The following is a 17,039-nucleotide window of genomic DNA, read 5'->3' as shown; positions in this document are numbered from 1 at the left end:
AAGTACCTTCAGCTAATCCATATCACTGATGTGTTTTCCCAATAGCCATCAAAATGACACTGATTCTGAGGAAACCATTTTCAACGTGAAAATGAAAGTGTCAGTTGCTCAGTCATGTCCAATTCTTTGAGACTCCATGGACTGTAGTCCACCAGGCTCCTCTGTCCATGGAATTCTCCAGGCAAGAATACTGGGTAGCCATTCCCTTCTCCAGAGGATCTTCCTGGCCCAGGGATTGAACCTGGGTTTCCTGCACTTCAGGTGGATTCTATACCATCTGAGCCACCAGGGAAGCCTTTCAATGTGAAACACATCACAAATTTTCCCTTTACTGCTGTAAGAGTACAAAACATGTGCTCACCAACTTGCTTCAAGTGACTATAATTCTAAGAACACAATGAGGCTGTCAAAGAGGACCGTTACAGACTAAGAAAAATATAGACGTTCCAGTTGTATCTAAAGCAATAACTTGACAGAGCTGCAAAGACATAAGCCTTGGACCACCCTGTTGGTGAGGCAATGAACCAGAAACTAGGAAGTAGGAAACGAAAAAAGACAAAATAAAAGACAGAATCCAAAGCAAAAAATAAAAAGAAAGAAAGCAAGAAATAAAGAGAATAATCAGAGAGAAGGGCAGAGATGGTTAGTACAGAGACGTACAGAGAAAGAAACTACAAAGACAGAGACAGAGCACAAACAACAGGGATACAAAGAGAAAGAGGAACAAAGATTCACAACTGTTGAGAAGAAACACCTAAATTTCCTAGTGCTTCATGATGTAATTCAATACTAACTGTAGTCTTTTGATTATTGAAGATGTTTCTTGGGTTCATCCACAACACCAATTATCAAAAACCTATAGTTATTAACCAATGATGTCCATTAGTAAAAAGGAGTCAGAGATTTGTTAAAGGAAAGGACAGGATGAAATGTGAGCTGGAAAAGGGTGTTTTTTAGAAAGGATACCTGGGTATTATCAACCTACATTATTTCATCATCAAGTCTCTAGGGAACACCATCCATACATTCAGGTTTAAAAAGAAAACTTCTTCCTAGAAGATTTTCAAAAAAAATTAAACTAATGTGACCTAAGGGTCTGACTATGCTAAAGGCTACACAAAGCAAATGAAAAAGAAGAGACATCATCCCTGCTTTCAGAAGTTTTGAAAGTTAAAAGATAAAAATGACAAATATTGTATATTATATTCAAACTAAAAACATATAAGTAAAAAGTAAAGACTTTACATTGTGTAAACATAAATCTAAGTGATTACCATAAGATTATGGATGAAGAGGTAACTGGATAATGTTTAAAAAGTATAAGAAAAATGGTTTCCTTTCCTCTTGGAGCAAATGACAAATTACCCAGATGTCTACCTTAACCTCATGGCTCATGGACAGGCAGGTGGATCAAAGTGCTGGGCTAATTATACTCCTTAGTTTATAGTATACCATCCTCATCGGCCTCTTCCAGGCAAATGTCTTATTTGCTTGTTTTTAATTTATTTATTCTATTTCCCCACCTGGGGATCTGGCAAAGAGACTGAGAACCCCCAGGTAATTTGACTTTGGAGGCCAGTGGGATTTGGTTACAGAACTTCCACAGGACTGGGGAAACACACTCTTGGAGGGCACAAACAAATCCTTGTGTTCACCAGGACACTGGAGAAAGGAACAGCGTCCACAGAAGAGACTGAGCCAGACTTGCCTGTGAGTGTCCAGGAGTCTCTGACGGAGGCATGCGTTGGCAGTGGCCTGCTGCGGGGTCAGGGGCACTGAATACAACAGCACGTGCACAAGTCCCTTTAAAGGAGGTCACCATTATCCTCATTACCCCTACTATAATTTGGCCTCAGGCCAAACAACAGTAAGGGAACACAGCCCCACCAATCAACAGAAAATTGGATTAAAGATTTACTGAGCATGGCCCCACGCATCCATCAGAGGAAAGACAGAAAGAAAACCACAATCACAGAAAACTAAGCAAACTGATCTCATGGACCACAGCCTAACTCAATGAAACTATGAGCCATGCCCTGTAGGGCCACCCAAGATGGATGGCTATGAGCCATCCATTTAGACAAAACGAGGTCCACTGGAGAAGGGAATGGCAAACCACTTCAATATTCTTGCCTTGAGAACTCCATGAACAGTATGAAAAGGCAAAAAGTAATTGTACCCAAGTACTTCATTTTGGACTCTTTTGTTGACTATGAGGGCTACTCCATTTCTTCTAAGGGATTCTTGCCCATAGTAGTAGATATAATGGTCATCTGAATTAAATTCACTGATTCCAGTCCATTTTAGTTCACTGATTCCTAAAATGTCAATGCTCACTCTTGCCATCTCCTGTTTGACCACTTCCAATTTACCTGGATTCATGGACCTAACATTCCAGGTTTCTATGCAATATTGTTCTTTACAGCATCAGACTTTACTTCCATCACCAGTTACATCCACAACTGGGTGTTGTTTTCACTTTGGTTTCATCTCTTCATTCTTTTTGGAGCTATTTCTGGTTCCAAATTAGGAAAGGAGTACATTAAGGATGTATATTGTCACCCTGCTTATTTAACTTATATGCAGAGTACATCATGTGAAATGCAGGGCTGGATGAAGCACAAGCTGGAATCAAGATTGCTGGGAGAAATATCAATAACGTCAGATATGCAGATGACACCACCCTTATGGCAGAAAGTGAAGAGGAACTAAAGAACCTCTTGATGAAAGTGAAAGAGGAGAGTGAAAAAGCTGGCTTAAAACTCAACATTCAGAAAACTCAGATCATGGCATCTGGTCCCATCACTTCATGGCAAATAGAAGGGGAAACAATGGAAACAGTGAGAAACTATTTTCTTGGGCTCCAAAATCACTGCAGATGGTGACTGCAGTCGTGAAATTAAAAGATGCTTGCTCATTAGAAGGAAAGCTATGACTAACCTAGACAGCATATTTAAAAGCAGAGACATTGCTGACAAAGGTCCGTCTAGTCAAAGCTATGGCTTTTCCAGTAGTCATGTATGGATGTGAGAGATGGACCAGGAAAAAAGTTGAGTGCCAAAGAATTGATGCTTCTGAACTGTGGTGTTGGAGAAGATTCTTGAGAGTCCCTTGGACAGCAAGGAGATCAAACCAGTCAATCCTTAAGGAAATTAGTCCTGAATATTCATTGGAAGGACTGATACTGAAGTTGAAATTCCAACCACTTTGGCCACGATGCAAAGAACTGACTCATTGGAAAAGACCCTGATGCTGGGAAAGATTGAAGGCAGCAGGAGAAGGGGACAATAGAGGATGAGATGGTTGGATGGCATCACTGACTCAATAGACATTAGTTTGAGCAAGGTCTGGGAGATGGTGATGGACAGGGAAGCCTGGTGTGCTGCAGTCCATGAGATCGCAAAAGTCAGACACAAGTTAGTGACTGAACTGAACTGAACTGAACCAACTCTATTTTACCCGCATTCTTCATTCCTACTTCCAACCCATGTCCTGGGTAGGTAACTATTCTAAAGATATATATATTTTTTTTTAATTGTCCAAATAGAAACTTTGATTTTTATTATATTTTTTTAATTTTATTTTATTTTTAAACTTTACAATATTGTATTAGTTTTGCCAAACATCAAAATGAATCTGCCACAGGTATACCTGTGCTCCCCATCCTGAACCCTCCTCCCTCCTCCCTCCCCATACCCTCCCTCTGGGTCGTCCCAGTGCATGAGCCCCAAGCATCCAGTATCGTGCATCAAACCTGGACTGGCGACTCGTTTCATAGATGATATTATACATGTTTCAATGCCATTCTCCCAAATCTCCCCACCCTCTCCCTCTCCCACAGAGTCCATAAGACTGATCTATACATCAGTGTCTCTTTTGCTGTCTCGTACACAGGGTTATTTTTACAATCTTTCTAAATTCCATATATATGCGTTAGTATACTGTATTGGTGTTTTTCTTTCTGGCTTACTTCACTCTGTATAATAGGCTCCAGTTTCATCCACCTCATTAGAACTGATTCAAATGTATTCTTTTTAATGGCCGAGTAATACTCCATTGTGTGTATGTACCACAGCTTTCTTATCCATTCATCTGCTGATGGGCATCTAGGTTGCTTCCATGTCCTGGCTATTATAAACAGTGCTGCGATGAACATTGGGGTACACGTGTCTCTTTCCCTTCTGGTTTCCTCAGTGTGTATGCCCAGCAGTGGGATTGCTGGATCATAAGGCAGTTCTATTTCCAGTTTTTTAAGGAATCTCCACACTGTTCTCCATAGTGGCTGTACTAGTTTGCATTCCCACCAACAGTGGAAGAGGGTTCCCTTTTCTCCACACCCTCTCCAGCATTTATTGCTTGTAGACATTTGGATCGCAGCCATTCTGACTGGCGTGCAATGGTACCTCATAGTGGTTTTGATTTGCATTTCTCTGATAATGAGTGATGTTGAGCATCTTTTCATGTGTTTGTTAGCCATCTGTATGTCTTCTTTGGAGAAATGTCTATTTAGTTCTTTGGCCCATTTTTTGATTGGGTCATTTATTTTTCTAGAGTTGAGCTGTAGGAGTTGCTTGTATATTTTTGAGATTAGTTGTTTGTCAGTTGCTTCATTTGCTATTATTTTCTCCCATTCTGAAGGCTGCCTTTTCACCTAGCTAATAGTTTCCTTTGTTGTGCAGAAGCTTTTAAGTTTAATTAAAGATATTTTTTTGCATATATGTCTTCTTGTGAAATATGAACTATAATTCTGCATACATGAAAAACTGTATTTTTATGTATGCAACTATATTATGTATGCCATTCTATTTTTATTTTATTACACAGCTTTATACATGTAAGATATAACAATATAATACATCTATGTTGATATATATATATAGTTCAGTTGGTTGCTTCCAGCTTCTGTATAGCATACCCTGGGGGGCATCTACCACATTTCACATGTCTACTCTCCCAGTGATGGACCTCCAGATGAACCTTACCCCGACAAATAAGGCTATAATAATCATCCTGCATTCATGCCCTTAGGTAGTACATATATGTACCTGTGTGAAAATTTCTTTGGGAAATACACTAAGGAAGTGAATTACTTGCTCACTGAGTATGAAAATATGTTTAAGTGGACTAAATATTACCGGTTTGCTCTCCAGAATGGTGGCACCGTGCTTCACGCCACCAATCAATGTACAAGTACATGTTTCATGCCACCAATCAATGCACAAGTACATGCTTCATGCCACCAATCAATGCACAAGTACATGCTTCATGCCACCAATCAATGGACAAGGGCTCCTATGTCACCACAGCACTACCAATACATTTTTACATCTCAGCTGTAAAATTATCTCATTATTTTTAAAACTTGCATTGATCTGATTACTAATAAGTTAAGATCTCTTTATACACTTGTCAACTTTCAGGCTTCCTCTTCTTTAAACTGTTTATTCAGAGCCTTAGTCCATTTTTCTAATAGGGTAACTGCCTTTTTCTTGTTGATTTCCAGTAGTTCATAGCCTACATGTTAATCTAAAACAATTTTAGACAGTGTTAATATCTTCTCCCATTTCTCCATCTGCCTAACAGCTTTGTTCATGGTATCTTTCATTGAATAGTAATTTTTAATTCTGATGCAATCAAATTCAGGGATGTTTTCATCTTGTGGTTCGTGCTTTTTAAGTTATGTTTGTGTGAGAGTGTTAAGGCACATAGGAGACAGATATAGTGTCCCTTTTCTTCAGGAAACAACCAAGAGGAAAACAGATACACCTGCAAAGTATTGTCAGGAAGATCCACCAAGAGGCAAGGTGAAGAGGGAAGGCCATTGAGAAGATATGACTTGAGACATGACTCTGCCACATACTACATGCTGTGTTACTTTGGACAAAGTGCTGAGCCTTCCAGAGCCTGCAATGTGTAAACAGTGAACAACACCTATCCCAAAAGACAAAATAAGTTACAGAATCTGCCAATGACTCGTGTATAATAGATGTGCTCTCAGTAAATGTGAGTTCCTTTAGCCCCTTTCTTCTCACTCCCAATCCTGATGTGATGCTGAAGAACGAATTTGCAACTTGGGACACTTTAGAATCAGATCCTTCAGCTGACCCCACACCTCCAAATTCCAAGTACCATCGGTGGACATAGGCTCTTGAGAGCACTTCTGCCCATATTGCATTAGGTATCAGACACAGATTAAGTCCTGACAAAACAAACAAACAAACCAATAAGAAAAAAAAGTGAAAATGCTCTTTTCCTGATGATGCTAAAGGAAGAAAAGCGGACAGGTGCAAACAAATAATTATCTGATGATAAGTTCTTGGGCATAAATTAGTTAGCACCTCGCTAAGAAATGGATCAAATGTAGAAGGCCTTCATTTGATGGATGTGCTGGGAGTATGCAGGAGGGCTATTTTAAATTCCCATAAGATTAATATGGTGAGAATTTGGTATAAGATTATGCTGTAGCTTTCCAGGCTTTCTGATCCATGTTGCTAAAATTTTCAAAAAGAATACACTGGTAAACAACCTCACCGTGATTTGATTGATGTTCATTTATCCTCCTCTTTCCTTTGTGTCTTTACCTCAGATGCAAAGCAAACTTTAAATATCTTTTTAAAATCTGTAATATTTATCACAGTCTACTCATCAAATCAATATCTAATTAATATGCATTAGTATTACATTCAGAGAAGGCAATGGCACCCCACTCCAGTACTGTTGCCCGGAAAATCCCATGGATGGAGGAGCCTGGTAGGCTGCAGTCCATGGGGTCGCTAAGAGTCAGACATGACTGAGCGACTTCACTTTCACTTTCCACTTTCATGCATTGCAGAAGGAAATGGCAATCCACTCCAGTGTTCTTGCCTGGAGAATCCCATGGACGGAGAAGCCTGGTAGGCTGCAGTCCATGGGGTCGCACAGAGTCAGACACAACTGAAGTGACACAGCAAGCAAGCAAGCAAGTATTACATTACTAGGTGTCGTGCTGAAGGAGATACAAAGATAATGAAGATGTGCTTTTCCCTGGAGTAGGTCATAATTTCTCAAGAGATAACCATGTAAACAACTAACTATAGTAAACTGTGATCACTGTATAATACAGGCAAAAAACGTGCTATGAGAATGAAGATGAAAGAACAATTACATTTATTTAGGTTTGGGTTCAAGAAAGGCTTAGAGAAGAGAGCCACCTTAAAAGAGTTTTTAAAATGGGTAGGAATTCTCTAAACAGAGAAGGGTTGGGTTGGGTTAGGATTAGGGTTGGGTTAGCAGAGATCCAGGCAGCAGTTTGTAAGTCAAGGAGGAATGAATATGCCCAGGCAAGGGCAGTTAGGATCATGTGGCTGAAGTACAAGGTGGATGGCTTGGGAGAAACTAGACACAAGCCTAGAAACACAGCCTGGGGTCACTTTTTAAAAGGTCATAAGGATCTGAACTATACTCTGAAAAATGAAAAGCATTTAGTTAAGGGAGTTACACAGTGAGATCTCTATTTCACAAAGACATCTGAATCAGCAGTATGGAAACTGATTAAAATGAGACCGGAGTCAGGAGTCAGGAAAATCAGTTAGGAAGCAATTATAACACTGTAGGCAGGAGAACCCTGAGAATAGAGAAGTGGAGTCAGGTGACATTTAAGTCTTGGTGACCAACTGAATGCTGGAGTGAGATAAATGGAAAGATTCATTCAACAAATATTTCTTAAATCTTTTCTGTATATGAGATACTATGTTAACAGCTAAGACAGAGTTTATCAACTTTGGCACTACTGGCATTTTAGAATGGATGATTATTTGATGTGGGGTAAAGGGAGGCTTGTTCTGTACACTGTGAGATGTTTAGCAGTATTCCTGACCTCTACCCATTAAAGGCACTGCCTCTCAGTCATGACCATCGAAAATGTGTCCAGACGTTGCCAAATTTCCCCTAAGAAGCAAATTATCCCCAGTCGAGAACCACTGAAACTGGGATCTCTAATTCTAAGAGGTTTATTACATTTAGAGAAATGCTTATGACATACACAAGTATAGGGTACAAAAAAGGGAGAAAAAAGGAAGTTGTCAATACTTCTTTGAGGATGAGTAAGCACAGAAAAAATCTCCATAGAAAAGGAGACATTAAAGCTGAATCCTTAAATAAGGGCATTCCTGGCATGGAAAAACAGACTGGTTCCAAATAGGAAAAGGAGTACGTCAAGGCTGTGTAGTGTCACCTTGTCACCCTGCTTATTTAACTTCTATGCAGAGTACATCATGAGAAACGCTGGGCTGGATGAAGCACAAGCTGGAATCAAGATTGCCGGGAGAAATATCAACAACCTCAGATAGGCAGATGACACTACCCTTAGGGAAGAAAGTGAAGAGGAACTAAAAAGCCTCTTGATGAAAGTGAAAGAGGAAAGTGAAAAAGTTGGCTTAAAGCTCAACATTCAGAAAACGAAGATCATGGCATCTGGTCCCATCACTTCATGGCAAATATATGGGGAAACAGTGGAAACAGTGGCTGACTTTATTTTGGGGGGCTCCAAAATCACTGCAGATGGTGACTGCAGCCATGAAATTAAAAGACACTTGCTCCTTGGAAGAAAAGTTATGACCAACCTAGACAGCATATTCAAAAGCAGAGACACTACTTTGCCGACAAAGGTCCATCTAATCAAGGCTATGGTTTTTCCATTAGCCATGTATGGATATGAGAGTTGGACTTATAAAGAAGGCTGAGTGCCAAAGAATTGATGCTTTTGGACTACAGTGTTGGAAAAGACTCTTGAGAGTCTCTTGGACTGCAAGGAGATCCAACCAGTCTGTCCTAAAGGAAATCAGTCCTGAATATTCATTGGAAGGACTGATGCTGAAGCTGAAACTCCAATACTCCGGCCACCTGATGCGAAGAGCTGACTCATTTGAAAAGACCCTGATGCTGGGAAAGATTGAAGGCGGGAGGAGAAGGGGACAACAGAGGATGAGATGGTTGGATGGCATCACGAACTTGATTTTGTATACAAACTTGAGTTTGTATAAACTCTGGGAGTTAGTGATGGACAGGGAGGTCTGGCGTGCTGCAGTTCATGGGGTCGCAAAGAGTTGGACACAACTGAGTGACTGAACTGAACTAAACTGGCAGGTGACAAAAACATGAAGGTAAGATACCATATCCGATATTAGCAGAATTTTGAGGCTCTGAGCCTGAGCACCTGGGTGATTGGCAATGATATTAATGAAGATGAGAAACACTGGAGAGACAGAATGCTCAATTTGTGGGTTTGCAAGACAACCAGTAGTTCTCAGAAATGCAAGTAGAAAGTCTTCCTCCAGTTTTCCACAGATAGCTCACAGTCTTAACCTGGACACACAAATTAATACACACTATAATACTCAAGTCTAGAAATGGAAAGCTTAAAAAGATTAGCTCTGGTTATATAAGGAATCTGCTCCATAGCATGGGCCTAGAATACTTTTCGTTTAATATTCTGATCATCTTCACCCATCCCTTGTGGATTCTCAGAAAAACAACAGCCTTTCTAATCTAGAGAGATGTTATAGAATTATATGTCAACCATTTTTCATTTTATAAGTGACAAAATTAAGGCCATAGAGATTAAATGACTAGGCCAAAGTCACACAACTAGGTGGCTAAACCAAGGATACAGCATGGGTTTCCAGGGAGAAGAGCTCTGCACCATAATACCTGTACCTAGAGGTCCTTTTATGCAGACCTTACCCTATCTCCTGTGGGAATTTTCCCACACCTGATCCAGCCTAACTCTCCAGTCTTCTCAGAGCTTAAAATAGCCCGGTTGCCAGACAATTGCTTATGTACCTTGAGCTCCATGGAAGAGGGAATGGGGTGAAAGTGAGTCTTAGAACACCACAGTAGACTCCAATGAGTAAAATTCACTTCCCCTTGGGTTTTTAAGGCCCCAGTGGAAATCAGTAACTTGGCTTAGTTTTCCCAGGCAGGGATCCAGGAAGAGAAGGCCCACCTACAAATACAAGAAATAAGGATAAAAAAGAAAGGGAAATGAGAAAAAATGTCCAAAATAAGGTACAGACACCGGTAGCATCACAGTACAGGTACCAGCAACTCTTGAGACAGATCAGCTTCAGTCAAATGGATAAAAAAGGAAATCTTAGAAGTGAAAATAACATTAAGTTATTTGTATGTGAGGCAATATAGTCTAATGACTAAAAGCACAAACTCCGGAATTTGACACGTGTTCATGCCTGAACTTGGCCTCTCACTAGTTGTGTAACGCTGGGCAAATTGTCTAATCTTTTGTAGTCTGCTTTTCTCATTTGTTGAAAACAAAACAAACAAAAACCTGTAGACCTTTAAAGACAGTTAAGAGGGTTAAAAAGGAAATATATATGTACACACACACATACACACACCCTGGTGTCTAACACAGATGAGCAGTAACAGAAGGCAATTAGGCAAACTCCTAGTTGACAATATAGAACCCAAGTGGAGGGCTCTCTAAAACCTTAGAGGACTCTTCCAATTATTCATACAGCCTCAGAGAGATCACAACTAGCCATCCCAGTGGTATATCCAGAATGTTGGAGTGAGAAACTTGGCAGATCTTTTTCCCTATGAAACATTTAACTGGGAAAAAATATTTTAAAAAAAATCATTTAAAGTCTCTCAACATTGTCCTAGGGGCATCTAGCAAGTAGAGCAACACTCATTCAAGAAAATACACTATTAATAAATCTAAGTTAGAATTATGAGTCTGTAGCTTTTGGCAATGATCTGCTTCCTTCTCCCATCCCCAGTTCCATGTTATAGAAACTCTATTATGGTCACTTCACCCCATTTCTCTACCCAGCCTCTACTTGTCTGATGGAAACACTACACCAAGTATAGCCATGAGAAGACTGGAACCTGACCACAGCTATCTTAGCTTGTTCATAGACAGAGGTCCCATGGTGGCACAGGCAAGCTGAAAAGACCAGTAGCTACCACCCCTCCCTTCTAGCACCTGCCAGGGATGTCACTCTAGGGAAGTAGGCCACTATCACTGTGCTGAGCTCCTGGGAACTCCCAGGGAAGAGGTAAGCCAGGTGGATGAAGTTCTTAACCAGGGACAAGGTTCTTAACCAGGGTGGTGATTTTATTTGGAACAGAAAACAGAGAATTCCATACCTGAGGATGTTGTTGCAAATGATGGAGAGCTTGGGAGATACTGATACTTCATGATACTGGGAGTTTCATGATACTGCTAGCAATAAGCTAAATGGAAGAACAATCAGAAAAAACAGCAACAACAACAACAACAAAAAACAGAAGGAGAAATAACAACCAAGAAAAGCCCTCCCTGGATCACAACAAACCCTGGGGGTTGGGAAGGCTATATGCACATGTTCCTACTTAGAAACAATTGAAACTGGACATGGGTCAGATTGAAAACATTTTCCAAGCTGCACACAGATCCCTCAACAAAAGGCAGAGGCCCTACTGGCACAAGAGGCTTAAGTGCAACCTCTAACCAAATACTGGCTGTAAAATAAGCTATTCTGACACAGGGGAAAATATTATTAAACTGGGCTTAATATTAAAAGCATATGCATCCTCACAAGCTGGAACACTATGTGCATGTCCAAGGCTGTGACCTCTCAAGACTGATTGGAGAAGAGATGTTCAAGCTACTAGGCCCTGACTGAACCTGGGGCAAAAACATAATTCATTAGTTTTAATAACAGCCCTTAAACAACATAAATATCCAACAATAAGGGGTAAAAATATAACTGGCTAAGGGGACCTAAGCACAACCTTTGACCAGTAAGTGGCTTGTATAGACCTCAGGATGACACCTAGAGAGCCAGACTAAAGGAAAATAAAAGCAGTGTGAATAGGGACATCTGAATCTGTACACTATGGGAGAAAGAGACTTCACAAAGTTAGTAAAACTAACTCATTAAGCAAATAAAGGACAAAACAATAAAAACAACATCAACCTCCAGTGGGCAGTGGAGAAGGAGCAAGAATCAGTATTCAGAATTGCTAAAGTACATTATTTAAAATCAGTTTTAAACAACAACAAAAATAAATGGGACATGAAAAGAAGTAGGCAAGTGTGACCAATACACACACAAAAAAGCAGGCAAGAGAAACTGCCTGGAGGGGGTTAGTTGTCAGAGACATAGACTTCGAAGCAGCTATTATAAACATGCTCAAGGAACTAAAGAAACCATACTTAAAGAATTAAAGGAAGGTATGACGACAATGTTTCATCAAATGGAGAATACCAATCAAAAGACAAAAATGAGAAAAGAGGCCAAAAGGAAATTGCGGAGTTGAATGGCAAAACCAGTACAATATTGTAAAGTAATTAGCCTCTAATTAAAATAAATAAATTTTTTAAAAAAGAGGAAAAAAAAGTAAAATAACTGAAAAGAAAAATTCAGTAGAGGGACTCAGTAGTATATTTAAGCTATCAGAAGAAAGAATTAATGAATTTAGTGATAGATTGATACAGATTATGCAATCTGAAGAAAGGAGAGAGGGGGGAAGAGAGAAAGAAAATGGGCAGAGCCTCAGAGAAGTGTGGGACATCATTAAGTGCACCAACATACTCATAACCGAAGTACCAGAAGGAGAAAAGAGCAAAGAGAGGGTAGAAAATATATGTATAGAAAAAAAAAGTTGAAAATTACCCAAATTGATGAAAAATATTATCTATAAATGAAGTTCAACAACCTCTAATCAAGATAAAAGGAAAGAGATTCCCACCTAGATACATCAAAATCAAAACACTGAAAACTGGAAACAAAGATAAAAATCTTGAAATCAGTAATAGCAAAATGACTTGTCACATAGAAGCATACCTCATTTTACTGTCCTTCTCATTTACTGCATTTTTCTTTTTAACAAATTGAAGGTTTATGGCAATACTGTGTTGAGCAAGGCCATTGGTGCCACTTTCCCAACAGCATTATTTTTTAATTAAGGCATGCACATTTTTTTAGACATATTGATATTACCCACTTAATGGACTATCAGATCAGATCAGATCAGTCGCTCAGTCGTGTCAGACTCTTTGCGACCCCATGAATCGCAGCACGCCAGGCCTCCCTGTCCATCACCAACTCCCGGAGTTCACTCAGACTCACGTCCATCGAGTCAGTGATGCCATCCAGCCATCTCATCCTCTATCGTCCCCTTCTCCTCTTGCCCCCAATCCCTCCCAGCGTCAGAGTCTTTTCCAATGAGTCAACTCTTAGCATCAGGTGGTCAAAGTATTGGAGTTTCAGCTTTAGCATCAGTCCTTCCAAAGAACATCCAGGACTGATCTCCTTTAGAATGGACTGGTTGGATCTCTTTGCAGTCCAAGGGACTCTCAAGAGGCTTCTTCAACACCACAGTTCAAAAGCATCAATCCTTCGGTGCTCAGCTTTCTTCACAGTCCAACTCTCACATCCATACATGACCACTGGAAAAACCATAGCCTTGACTAGATGGACCTTTGTTGGCAAAGTAATGTCTCTGCTTTTCAATATGCTGTCTAGGTTGGTCATAACTTTCCTTCCAAGGAGTAAGCGTCTTTTAATTTCATGGCTGCAATACCATCTGCAGTGATTTTGGAGCCTAAAAAAATAAAGTCTGACACTGTTTCCACTGTTTCCTATCTATTTCCCATGAAGTGATGGGGCCAGATGCCATGATCTTCGTTTTCTGAATGTTGAGCTTTAAGCCAACTTTTTCACTCTTCTCTTTCACTTTCATCAAGAGGCTTCTGCCATAAGGGTGATGTCATCTGCATATCTGAGGTTATTGATATTTCTCCTGGCAATCTTGATTCCAGCTCGTGCTGGAATTATCCTTCGATTAAAAAAAGAATCCGATGAATTTTCAGGGCAGGAATAGAGACACAGACCTAGAGAACAGACTTTGGACACAGCAGGGTAATGAACTGTTGTTATTTAGTCACTCAGTCACGTCCGACTCTTTGAGACCCCATGGACTGCAGCACACCAGGCCTCCTACACCATCACCAAGTGGGATTTATCCCAGGAATGTAAGGTTGGTTTAACATCTGAAAATCAATAAATGATATGTATCCAATTCAATGGGGAAAAAGTAGTCTTTTCAACAGGTAATGCTAAGACAATGAATAACCACAGCAAAAGAACAAAGTTGGATTCCTACCTCACATCTAAAATTAACTCACAAACCTAAATGTAAAAGCAAAAGTTATAGAACTCTTAGAAGAATAAATAAAAATAAAAATAAAACAGGAATAAATCTTTGTGACCTGGTTTAGGCAATGGTTTCTTAAATATAAAACAGTAAAAGTACAATCAACAGAAATCAATTAGAGGAACTGTGCTAATTCCGAATTAAAGACATTTCTGCAGGAAATACTACCATCAAGAAAGTTTAAAAAAAAAAAACACAAAAATAATGCATAGAATGGGAAAGAACATTAGTAAATCACACTGATAAGAGACTTGCATCCAGAATACATGAAGAGCTTATGCAATTCAATAATAAAAATTCAACTAGCACAATTAAAAAACTGGGCAAAGTGATTCCGCTGGTGGTCCAGTGGTTGAGAATACACCTGCCAATGCAGGGGACACAGGTTCAATCCCTGATCCAGGAAGATTCCACATGCCAAAGAGCAACTAAGCCCGTGGCCACAACTACTGAGCCCACATACCTAGAGCCCATGCTGTGTAATAGAGAAGCCACTGCAATGAGATGCCGATGCTCTGCAACCAGAGAGTAGCTCCCACTCGCTGCAACTAAAGAAAGCCCACACACAGTACAAAACCCAGTACAGTCAATAATAAATAAATAACTTAAAAAAAACTGGACAAAGGCTTCAAATATATATTTCTCTGAAAAAGATACACAAATGGCAAACAAGAACATGGAAAGGTGCTCAAAATCATTAGCCATTAGAGAAGTGCAAACGGAAACCACAATGAATATCACTTCATACCCACTAGAACAGCTATAACCAAAAAGACAGAAAACAAGTTCTGACACATATGTATAAAAATTAGAACACATGAGTGAAAATGTAAAATGGTGTGGTCAATTTGGAAAACAGCTTGGCAATTCCTCTGAAAGTTAAACAAAGAGTTATCACATACACAAGCAATTTCACTCTTTGGTATATACTCAAGAGAAATAAAGTACATACAAAAAACTTACACCTGAATGTTTATAGCATTATTCTTAATAGCTGAAAGGTGGGAAAAAATGTTCATCAGTTGATCTATGGATAAATAAAATACGGTATACCTATAAAATGGAAAATTTTTCAATAATAAAAATGAATTAAGTATTGAACATGCTACAACGTGGATGAACCTAAAATACATGCTATGTGAAAAAATTCAGTCACAAAAGAAAATACTAGTGTATTATTTCATTCATGTGAATTATCCAGAAAAGGCAAATCCATAAAGACAGGAAATAAATTAGTGGTTGCCTGGGGCTTAGGTAGGAGAGGGATGAAGCATGACTGCTGATGAGTATAAAGTTTCTTCAGGGGGTGATGAAATGTTCTTCAGTTAAGATTGTGCTAGTTCTGTGAATACATTAAAAACCACTAAAGTGTAAATTGGTGAGTCATTATGATACAGGAATTATATCTCAATAAAGATTTTTTTTTTTGGCTGTGCCCAGTGGCATGCAGAACCTTAACTCCCCATCCAGGGATCAAACCTGTGCTCTCTGCAGTAGAAACGGGAGGTCTTAACCACTGAACCACCAGGGAAGTCCTGATATCTCAATGAAGATGCTTTTTATTTTTTTAATTTATTTTATTTATTTTAATTGGAGGCTAATTACTTTACAATATTGTATTGGTTTTGCCATACATCAACATGAATCTGCCACAGGTGTACGCGTGTTCCCCATCCTGAACCCCCCCCTCCCACCTCCCTCCCCATACCATCTCTCTGGGTCATCCCAGTGCACCAGCCCCGAGTATCCTGTATCATGCATCAAACCTGGACTGGCGATTCGTTTCACATATGATATTATACATGTTTCAATGCCATTCTCTCAAATCATCCCACCCTCGCCCTCTCCCACAGAGTCCAAAAGACTGTTCTATACATCTGTGTCTCTTTGGCTGTCTTGCATACAGGGTTATCGTTACCATGAAGATGCTTTTTAAAAGCTGACCATCTGCTTCTCTACTGGATGTTTCTCTTGGCATTAGAGAAGGTCAAAAGTTTTTATAAAGTTTTTAGAAAACTCAACTTTTTTTTTTTATCAACTACAGTTAACCCTTGAACAACACAGGTTTTAACTGCACAGGTCCACTTACACATAGTTTTTTTTCAATAGTAAATACAACAGTACTACATGATCTGTAGTTGGTTGAATATGCAGATGCAGAAACTCATGGATACAGAAGAACCAAACCATATATGGAGGGATGACTATAAGTTCTATGCAGATTTTTAGCTGTGTGGAGGGTTGGTGCACCAACTCTACTATAGTTACTTTGCCATAGGAAAACAGTCCATGAATACATGCATAGTCCATGAACAGTCCATTACTGATCAGTGGCTCACTGTTGGCTGCTTATACATTCCTGATCTAAGCCTTTATATTGTCTGATGAAGCTGAGCCAGAGTGCTGCTGAGTAAAGACAGAACTCCATCCTAGACAACTCTTTACATTAGAGGCCTTAGGTTCTGTTAAAATAACTACTTCAAATCAATTCAATGTGCAAGGCTCTGTCCCCTATTTCATTAATTTTAAGAAGTTCTGTTCATTGAGGCCACTTGAAAGAAATCATAACTTTTGTGACCTATTTATATATATTGCATTCTCTACAAAATGATACTAATGTTATACTAGATAGAAATTATTAAGTGATTCAGTTCATAAGTATCATGGACCAATAGTAGATGCTTCATTTTAAAAAGTGACACTTTCAGAAAAGAGAAGGAGAAAAGGGAAGGGGGAAAAAAAGAGTATGAGTAAAGCGCTCATGAAGCCAATGAAATGGAAAATGATTCTTTCTTTTTATCACCCAATTATAATGTGAACCATGCACACTATAATCAGTT

General features: G+C 39.4%; 1 protein-coding gene across 6 annotated transcripts in view; it reads right to left on the bottom strand.

The window, feature by feature from the left end:
- Window positions 1-17,039, bottom strand: part of CPQ (carboxypeptidase Q) — a 573,403-nt gene that overhangs the window by 424,832 nt on the left and 131,532 nt on the right. The window lies entirely within an intron of this gene.

The sequence above is a fragment of the Bubalus bubalis genome, chromosome 15 (assembly GCF_019923935.1).
Source record: "Bubalus bubalis isolate 160015118507 breed Murrah chromosome 15, NDDB_SH_1, whole genome shotgun sequence".
NCBI classification, from domain to species: Eukaryota; Metazoa; Chordata; class Mammalia; order Artiodactyla; family Bovidae; genus Bubalus; species Bubalus bubalis.
This window is presented reverse-complemented; position numbering and strand designations above follow the sequence as displayed.